The following is a 10,085-nucleotide window of genomic DNA, read 5'->3' as shown; positions in this document are numbered from 1 at the left end:
GATATAAAATAATAATTTACACCAATCTGCTTATTGGACAAAATTTTAAAGCCTCAAAATAGAGGTGAGGACATAGTAAGGCATTAAAACAGGTGACAAAGTTTCAAACGTCCAATAATTTAAATTGTACCAAAGGCTGATTGAATAAATAAACTATTACAGAGTGCAGTAAAAATAAATATTGCCAACTATCAGGTTAATTTAATTGTGGCATCCAAAATTGTAACCACTATTAAAATGTGATTAATTGTGCAGCCCAACAGGATTATCACAAAAAAAACACTAAAAGAAGGTAATAAAGAAAAAGGTGTCGACCTATTTTTGCAAACTTCAACCATTTCATGCAACTTCTCTTTAAAGAGATTAAAAGTAACAGGAAAAACAAAACAAACATCCACTCTGGGATTTGAACCCATTTTTGTTCCGATTTGTGCCGTTATTCATTTCTTATTATTAATTACTTACCACAAGAGACACTAAAAAAAAAAAGGATTTAACACTCGCTCACAAAGAAAGAAATAATGCATTAATTTGTATTCATGTGGGAACAGGTCGTCCACATTCAGCAGAACTCATCAGGGAAAATGACACGAATAAAATGTGCAGGAAATGAATGTTAGTATTGGTCACACTAGAATACAGTTGGTTTAGGTAAGTCATGCTATGTGTGTGTGTGTGTGTGTGTGTGTCTAATAATAGTAAACGCTGAATGTGAGGCATGGAAGCGACTCGGGGCATGACTGCATTGTTATCAGCACTAATGAACTATTAACAACAGAGAGTTGGAAACAGACTCCCCGCTCTGCTACGTTTGCTCCACATACGTTTAATCAGGAAAGAAACAAAAAACGTGGAACTGGCGAGAACGATGTTTTTGAGCTCGGCCAGGTTTGTGTTAGCAAAGCCAAACCATCTCATGGGTGCATAAGCAACACAATATGTCTTCTGAAATCTTTGAACTTTGCTAATGAGGCTAGAAAGTCTCTTCACAGCCAACATTGGCAGATTGGGGTCCGGGGAGAAACATTTGTGACACAGTTACGAGGTATTTTTGTCGTCGGTTTGGAGCGGCTTGAATGGAAGTCGACAGGTGATGTACAAACATGCACGTTCCAACAAGCTACGTGTGATGTTTGCTACGAAAACGCTACGGACAAATCTCTCGACAGCACTAATTGGCAGCAAACGAGCAGGAATATCGGAAATAAAAAAATTAATCACTGAAATGTTGAAATTAAAGCAGCTGGAGACTAATTATTGTAATCATATAAGGAAATAATGTAAGCCTCAACAATCACTGAACCAAATATCATTTGCTTAGACAAAAAGATATCAAAGTTTCAAATTACTTCTTGTAAGTTTGTTTTTTAATCTCTACTGTAGACATTTCTGATTGACAATGTTGGTTCATTGCATTTTGGGATGTGGAGTCTTGTAGACCAGTGGTTTTTTAAGTGGGGGTACGCGATGGTACTACAGAGGGTACTTGAGAAAGTGGAAAATTATCAAACGAAAAAATGAAAAAAAAATACTTAGTTTTATGTTTATTTTTAGTTAAAAATGATAATCATAATAATAGATATGGAAATTATCTTTATTAAAACAAACTGCAAATACAAAGGTCAGTCTTGGTCCAACATTAGGTGGGAGATGACCAGAAATGATAAAAACGGTAGAATAAATCTATTCGGGAGGCACTAAATATTGTTTCATTCCACTTTACAAAGGAATTGTTTAAAATGTGTGTTATGACTTGTTGATTCCATCATTATGATCTATAGTTGTTTTTTTGTAAGCAAATATAAAGTCGGACAAAGGGGGGACTTGACCCAAAAACGTTTGAGAACCACTGACTTAGACAAGTGTTTTTACTTTATTCTTCCTGTGATTTCCAGTATTTGCCCCTAAAAACTCTGTCACTGACTTTCAACACATTTCTGGTGTTTTGAACAAACTGCAAACTGTGACAAAACAATGGAGGATATATGAGTGAGGAGATATCACTGAGAATAAACCAGAACAAAAATAGAGATGAGCCAATCACTGTACTCTGTGTCTGGAGGAAAAAAACTAAAAAAAAAAAAAAAATCACATAAATTGCTTTGCATCTGTCTACATAACTCCATATCCCACAATGCAATGTTCTAAACTTTTCCAACATCATCACTGAGTGTTTATGGTGGAGATCTAAATTCAACCATTTACATCTTTTTTCTTTTGAGCAATTAAACTTTGATTGAGGCCTACACTATCTTTATCTGATAAAAAATATGTTTTTGTACTTTAGCACAATTACAACGGTACCAGAATACTTTTTCTTTGATGATTGTGGAAAAAATGTCAAAAGAAAATTCTTCTTTAAGACAATTTCTCATGATTTTTCCAGATGTTATCCTTCTAAATTTTTTAGCAATGCTCAGAGTTGAAGAATACGAGTAGAATTAGCAGAAGCACCCTCCCATGCCCCCCGTCCCTTCAATGAGCTCCAAAGTCGAGCAGGCAGCCGTAGAAGAAAGCAGAAGATAAAAAGGGGAAAGTTAAGACAGAAAGCACTGAGGCAGCAGAAAACACAGCTAGAGGAAAAAAATAAAAAAAAAAGATGAAAGAACACAAAACCCTTAGAAGAGTAAAAACAGAGCCAATTACATACAGGTGAGATGCACAGCTACAAGCTAAGCTAACACCAAGTTTATTTGTCTGCATCTGGATCAGAAAGCCCTGGAGTTGTTGATTAAACTATTAGAGCTGTTGTTGATTAAATCAAAATGTAAATAAATAATTATATATATAATGATCTCCCTGATAATAACACACTTGGATTTAGCCAATAACATTCTTCTAACTGTCAGAACCAGAGGAGTGAAGTAGCTCTGCGGTTAAATGAAGCGTAAAAAGCCTCACACGCTTCCCATTAACAACAAGTTTAATAATAAACTTGTGAATCAATCTTATTTTTATTCAGGTCTGCTATGCAAATTAGCCTGAATTGTTTTCTTCCACTACAGAGTCGCAGTTGAACCGAAAGCTCAACACAGATAACATGCAAAAATATAATAATATGTTGGATAATAAAAAGCTGGCAAACAATTTGCAATGAAACGTGCGCTTGCCGTTAGTTTAGGTAAATGATCACCAACATTATTATAATGACTGTTTTATCAGGATGTAACAATTCATCCATTAGATCCATGAGTCGATTTATATTTCTACCATCAAACTACATTAATCTGTGCTCGACAAGTTGTCCTTCCTGATGACACACTTCGATCTAAAATCGGTTTAAAAAGCTAATCGATTGTATCAATACAAGGAAATAACACATTGGATTTAAGCACAGCAGACTTTATATGGATTTGTTTTAAAAGCTCTTAATAATAAAGATGCTACTGTTGACCACCAGCGTTCACAGCAGCACATGTAGCATTAGCTCTGCAGAAAGCCTCATGATAACTTTCATCTTAAAAGGAAAAGGTTTAACCACTGCTCATCTAACCTGAACATGCACTTCATTTTTGAAAATATTGTATTATTATTATGTATAACAAAACAAGCAGAAAAGTCAGGTAAACCCATGATGTATTTTTATTAAGTATTGAAAAGTTAACAGTGTTCATTTAAACTGAAGTGTTGATTAGACTATTCAAATAAAATGTTGTTTACTTGTTTATGTACATAATTAATAAATAGACAATTCCCCTACAAGAAACCAGTAAAGTAAAGCTCACCTGTACTGTCCAGTATCCAGCACTATTTTTTTCACTCACTGTACACGTTATGATTTTGGATTAAAAAAAATTACTGAATCCATTTTAAGTCACTGAATCATTTTGGATTGAATCGTTCTAAATTAACCAATATCATCCATTAATCGAATCGACAACAAGGAATTGTGATTGTGTGTAGATGCTTCCATTGCATTGTTTTATCATCTCATTTATACCAAAGAGTTGTTTACTTTATTTCACTCACATTTGTGCACAAAGGTGAAAACCTGGGAGTGAACGGTGAAAATATCGATCAGTTGGAGAAAAGCGACTGAGTGCTGGACTTCCTCCCCAGGATACTGGTTCTGAAAGTGTGTGTGTGTGTGTGTGTGTGTGTGTATTCAGCCCGAGCATGTTAAAAGTCAGAGTCATAAAGCAGAGCAATGCCTCCTGCTTACTTTTGCTTTCATAGCGGAGACGAAACAGAAGCTCGTGTGTGTGTGTGTGTGCCCCACCGCCGCTGTGCACCTGTGAATACGGACGGACGGACGCGCACGCACGCGACATTTCTCAACTCTTCCACTCCCCCACAGTCACAAGTCTGCGTTTAGTTCCCAGAAACATGGAACCGTTTGATTTCCTTTCAAGCTGTATCAGGTAGTACCAAAGGAACTTGGATGGTACTTAAAAAACCTGGATTCATATGATCGGACTGTTGATCGGTTATTTTAAACTCACTGATTGGCCTAAAAACCCTGATAGTGTAAAGCCTAACAATAAGAGGAAGCATTACCTCATCTGTCACTTGGTTGGCCCTCGCCGTGATCTGCTCCACGTTCATCTCGTCCATGTTGCTGCTTTCCGGTTTGGAGGTCCCCCCCACGGCACCAAGCTCAATTTTTTGTGGCCTGCAAATCAGGAGGAAAAAGAAACACCAATTAATAACTTGTTCTTGTTAAATATACTGGGATAAATTACAGCAAAAGGGAGGAAAAAAAACAGTTTTTATAATATTCTGCATCTTTGTAGGTATTTTGTGATTAGTAGAATGGAGATTAATACACACAAAATATGAATGTTTGGCCAAATCACGGACAGTAACAGCAGATATTTAACATAATCTACTGAGGTACTCTGCTTTTAAATAAGATCTATATCCTCCTACTCACTCTTTAAAAGGCAGTTTAAATAAACATCTTATTCATTTAAAGGTTATCCTACATTACATCTAATTACTACAAGCCCTCTCACCTTACGCTCTTTCCACATGTAATATGTATGTTTGTATTTGCATGTGTTTGTATATGTATTTTTTTCTCCAAATAATATTTTATCTAATATTTTCATTGTCTTTTGATAGATTTGTGTACTTTTTTTCCATATATCAAAGGTTAATTGTGCATTTTGTTTCCTAATTTTAGAAGTGTTTATTTGTTAGCCTTTATTTTTAAATTGTATGCGTTTATTGAAAGGGATGAAACTCTTCGTTCCATCCATGCACCTTTAATGTAGTTTTTCTTTAATGAATGAATAATAAGAAATATATAAAGCTTCTACTCCATCTGGATTTGTCAAAAAGTAATAGGATCAGGTTAGTAAAATGTATTTTATTCAGTTTAAATACTACTGTTTTAGCAGCATTGGGTGGATTATTCACAGTTTTGATGAGAGAAATTATCCTTTTTCTGTCTGGCATCACTTTGTACATTCCGTGTCCCAGTTTCCATTTAAATTGACCAAACTTTCTTTTTCTTTTTTAAATATCCCACAGTGTGGAAAAGCTTCAGAAGAGAACCATGTGAGCTAAGGATTGGAGATTTGATGGAAAGCTCAAAGGCTCGTTCTCCTTTCTAACTTTACCAACATTTCCAGGACCTTCATGACCTGGAAGCGTCACAAGCTTTTAAAAGCACCAAGAGATTTGGAACAAGCTTCAGGAAAGCTACAGGAAGTCTCCAATCACAACACATGAACATAATGTGTGAGCAGGGATTGGATTCTTATTAACCTGATGATTTATTGTTGCAATAGTTTCGCTTAGATTTTAAACATGTTGGAATCAGTGTTACGGTCAATTAGAATTATAAATGAATAATTGATTAGAATTAGGAAATAATTATAATTGAAAAAATACATTGCTGTTGTAATCATAATTTATTGTAATAGTTCAGATTAGGGCAGGGTGATATAGATAGATCAATCTCAATATTTTTAACTCAATAAGTCTAACCAAAAAGACAATTCTGGGTTAAATTTACTGATGTAAAATGCCACACAGGCTCATTTATTAAACAGCTGCACAATATGTGCCACAATTGACTGTTTCTCCTCTAAGGCAGTGTTTCCACAAACTTGTTTGTCCAATGTACCCCTTATCTTTTCTGTCTTAACGCGAGTACCCCTTTATTTTGTTAATTTGTCTCAGAAGGCTCGTCTGAAAGCTTCACTCATATTGTTTTGACCATTTTTAGGTGTTGATCTTCAATTTTTTAATGTATTTTTAAGAGTTGTGCCACAATGTATTATCAATAGAAAAGGAAAATGTCTGTGAGCAAGCAGACATTTGTCTCATAATTTTAGAAAAATAAATTGACAAACGTTTCTGTGTACCCCCTGAGGTGTGTTGAAGTACCCCTAAGGGTACACATACCCCTGGTTGGGAACCACTGCTCTAAGGGACAGCACGTGTGAGTGAGTTCTGCAGTGTTTAGGGTTGGGATAACACCAACGCAAAATATGCGCGGCGATGCATTGTCCGACCAAAACAAAGATGGCGGCGCCACAAAATAATTAACGTAAGTGGCTCCTCCCAGTTTCAAAAGTTTTTTTTTAATGAATGCTGACTCTAAATGTATTATGTACTTTTATATTCTTACTTGAACGTTATTTTGGAATTTTGAGTTGAAGAGCAATAAACATCTATTTTTTTCATTTTAGATATGTAAATCAACATGTATAAATTACTTTTAGTCAACTAATGGGGAGATAATCGATAATAAAATCGAATCAAACTGGAAAAAAGAAATGCTAGATTAATCGTTTATCCCAGCCCTAGTAGTGTGGCTTGTTTACATGAAGGATTGGGTTAGAACACACTCCATCTAACTTAGGGCTGGGCGATATAGCCTTTCTTTCTTTTTAAATATCTCGATATTTTCAAGCTATATCACGATATATATTTCAATATTTTGACCTTCGCTTGAGATGATGCTTTGATGCATAAAATCAAACCAGAAAGGCAATACTCAATATATATATTGATGTTTTCTCTGTGACGTAACTGGGGTTTCCTTTAACTCTTATAGCATAGCGTACCTTTTTCAGAGGCAAACCCCATAATAAATCTTAAAAATCATTAATTCATTAATTAATCATTAACCCTGAAATTGGTTCTAACAAAGATTTTTCCTGCTACAAAAACAAAATAAGGCGTTGTTTCTTCCCACTGTCGCTAAATGCTTGTCCATGTGGATCTTGTAGGGTTCTTTCTTTCTTCCTATAAATTTTATACTGTTAAGCACTTTGAGATGACTTTATTTATGTAGCGCAGAATACAACAAAGTTGAATGAAATTTTGGCCATAATCGTGCAGCCCTAAGTTGAAGTTTAAACTACCGGTAGTTGTTTTCCCTTTGCTTACTGTTGATGCAGTGATCTGTGTGAAGTTGTTCAACAGTTAAACAAACATCTGTATTTTTCCAAGTTCAACGAGCAGTTATTGTGTGTATGTGCTCTTGTCCTGAAAAAAAAAAATGCAGAGTCAACAACTTTAAATCCTCTCAACTGTGTGCAATTTGTCCTTATTTGTCAGGATGTTGAGGTTTTTTTCTTCCAGAATCGAGAGGAGAACTTTCAGTTCAAGGGTTATTTGCAAAACAGGAAAATGCTGCTTGAACTTTAAAGGGAAATGAGATGAGGGGAGAGAAAGCTCACAGAACTCTGGAATCTAACAAAAATCACAGCTTTATGTTTGGAGCTTAACTTCTTTCTGACCTTGACAACAGAACTTTCTGCATCAAACAAAAAAAGCTTAATTCCTCACTTATGCTGACTTCATGTAGCACTAGCTTGAGTCCTTGAACCAGTCGTCTAGTGTTTTTCCTAGGATGACAGACGACATGTTTGCTTTGTCTCTAAAACTTGCTGAGAATTACTGTCTTATACATGTTTAGGGCCTCGGATTTTACATTTCAAATTTCCCAATGTGCTGTTATACTTCTCCGTTTTATTTCAGCTTCATTATCTTTCCAAGTTTAGATGACAAACATGCTAAATAGGCTTAATAGATTCAAGAGCTGTTATTCATCTACATTATACAGGAACATTTTTCCATAGGGGCACATTTGGGAAATAATATGTCAGAAGGACCCAAAACTTTAACATATTTTCATGAAAAATATTCCCCACTGAAAATTCAAGTGTTTATTGCTTAATAAAGCAGAAAAATCATAGCTTTCTAGTTCTGCTAGTTTTTTTTTTTGCAATGCAGGTTTGATTGACGATTTTCAGCACTTTTCCTTACATCAACCGTATCCATGGAAACCCCAGAACAACTTTTTGATGTCCAGATTTTTAAAAAAGGTAATGAAGGACATTAGGTATTAGAACAGGAACCATTGAGATGTAGCTCAGTGTGTGATGGTCTTAACAAAAGGCAACGGAGTGGAAAGACCTTTATCATTCAACCACATGTTTAACTAAAATTAAGAAGAATTCAGCACTGCTGCTATAGAAAATTAATTCCAGTTATGCTGAAATTACACAAGTTTACATCACAAGAGCAACTCTCAGCCAATCATTTAACAGGAAAAATCCCATTGAAATGTGTGATACAGTGGCAATCTTTAGTGGTGTTAAAGCAGAATTTATGTCACCTGATTTCCTCTCAGGGATCAATGATGTACTGATTCTGATCAGGTTTAATGATTACATTTTTATCAACTTAGTTTAAATGATCCTAATAACATGATTCCTGACCATAATGATTAAACAAAAATAAATGAACACAAGGAAGTAAGAATGTGCTATATTTTATCGTTTGATTTTTCGTCAAAAATGTTCTCACCAGTAAGAATATGTCATCCCACAATATAGACAATAAATTCCCATGCGGAAATTAGCGAGGGCCACGGGCCATTGGTCCCGCAATTTAGCCAAGAATGTCCTTAAAAACCTTGTTCCAGGGGCCAAAACTGTCCGTTTGTCATCAACAACTTAGTATTCTCTGGAGAAGGACCACTGCTTACAGAAGCTCTGCCACGAAGCATCCACAGTGTGCACCGCCACCGCCCCTTCACACACTGCCGTCTGTGTGTGTGAGGTGCTCGTCACGGCTACCTGAAGCTACTATGCTGTGATACACCATGAACCACTACTTGGTTAAAACCAGATAACCATCCAACAAAGTGAACCCGATTCAAGTTCCTCCATCAGATCCACCCTAAGTTCCACAAACACGGGAACAGAGATGAACCTGTAGCAACGATTATGAACTGGCAACTAAACTAAAGCTAACTATGCTAAGCTAACAAACCGACACACAGACTGGGCTAAGAGCTAATGCTAACCACTCCAAATAAGGAATAGACCAAATAAAACACGCCTTACTGTCATAAAATCACAGAGAACCATCGATTTGTTTATAGTCAGAATTAACACTTGTATGAAAGGATAAAAGCCAAACACCTCACACGTTGTGTGAAATAAATATTAGCAGAAATACTAATGTCACTATTAATCCATCCCCCCTAATAATGTTCAACTTGACCCCACTCATACATTAAATCATATTGTACAGGCCTATAACTGACTGGGCTTTTTTTGGGCAATTTGCAGCCAAAATTATTCAGTGCATTACTAATAAATAGTCAGAGAAAGAAAAGAGAACGTATGAACAAATAAGGAAATATCAGAGGCATAAGGTACCTATGTAAAATTTTCAGTAGATAAGTTAAGTTACAGAGGTGCATCCTGGGAAAGCACTGCCGTCCTGGCTCTGTATTTCTATGTCATGCTCCCTCTTTAATCTTTATGTCAGATCTCAGCACAGCAGTGATTTTATTCATATTTGCTTTTATCTATTAAGTGTTTTGAAGTCTGATTATCTGGTGCAACGTGTGAAAATAACTGGCTGTGAGTACGGGAAATGTCAACTACCACTAAACCCTCATCTGTAAGGAATGATCAGTAACTCTTTAATTCCACATATGAATCATTAGGCGTTCTGTAGGTTCTCACGTTGTTTGTGATCGGTTCCTTAGAATAATAACGAGCATCTTACTGACATTAAGTTGCTGAGAGGAAACCAATGATGTGTCTAATTTGCACTTTTATTTACTGACTGTACCAAACCTTTTTTAATAGATCAATTATAAAACTTTA

This window comes from Gouania willdenowi, chromosome 22, assembly GCF_900634775.1.
Source record: "Gouania willdenowi chromosome 22, fGouWil2.1, whole genome shotgun sequence".
Taxonomy (NCBI): Eukaryota; Metazoa; Chordata; class Actinopteri; order Blenniiformes; family Gobiesocidae; genus Gouania; species Gouania willdenowi.
This window is presented reverse-complemented; position numbering follows the sequence as displayed.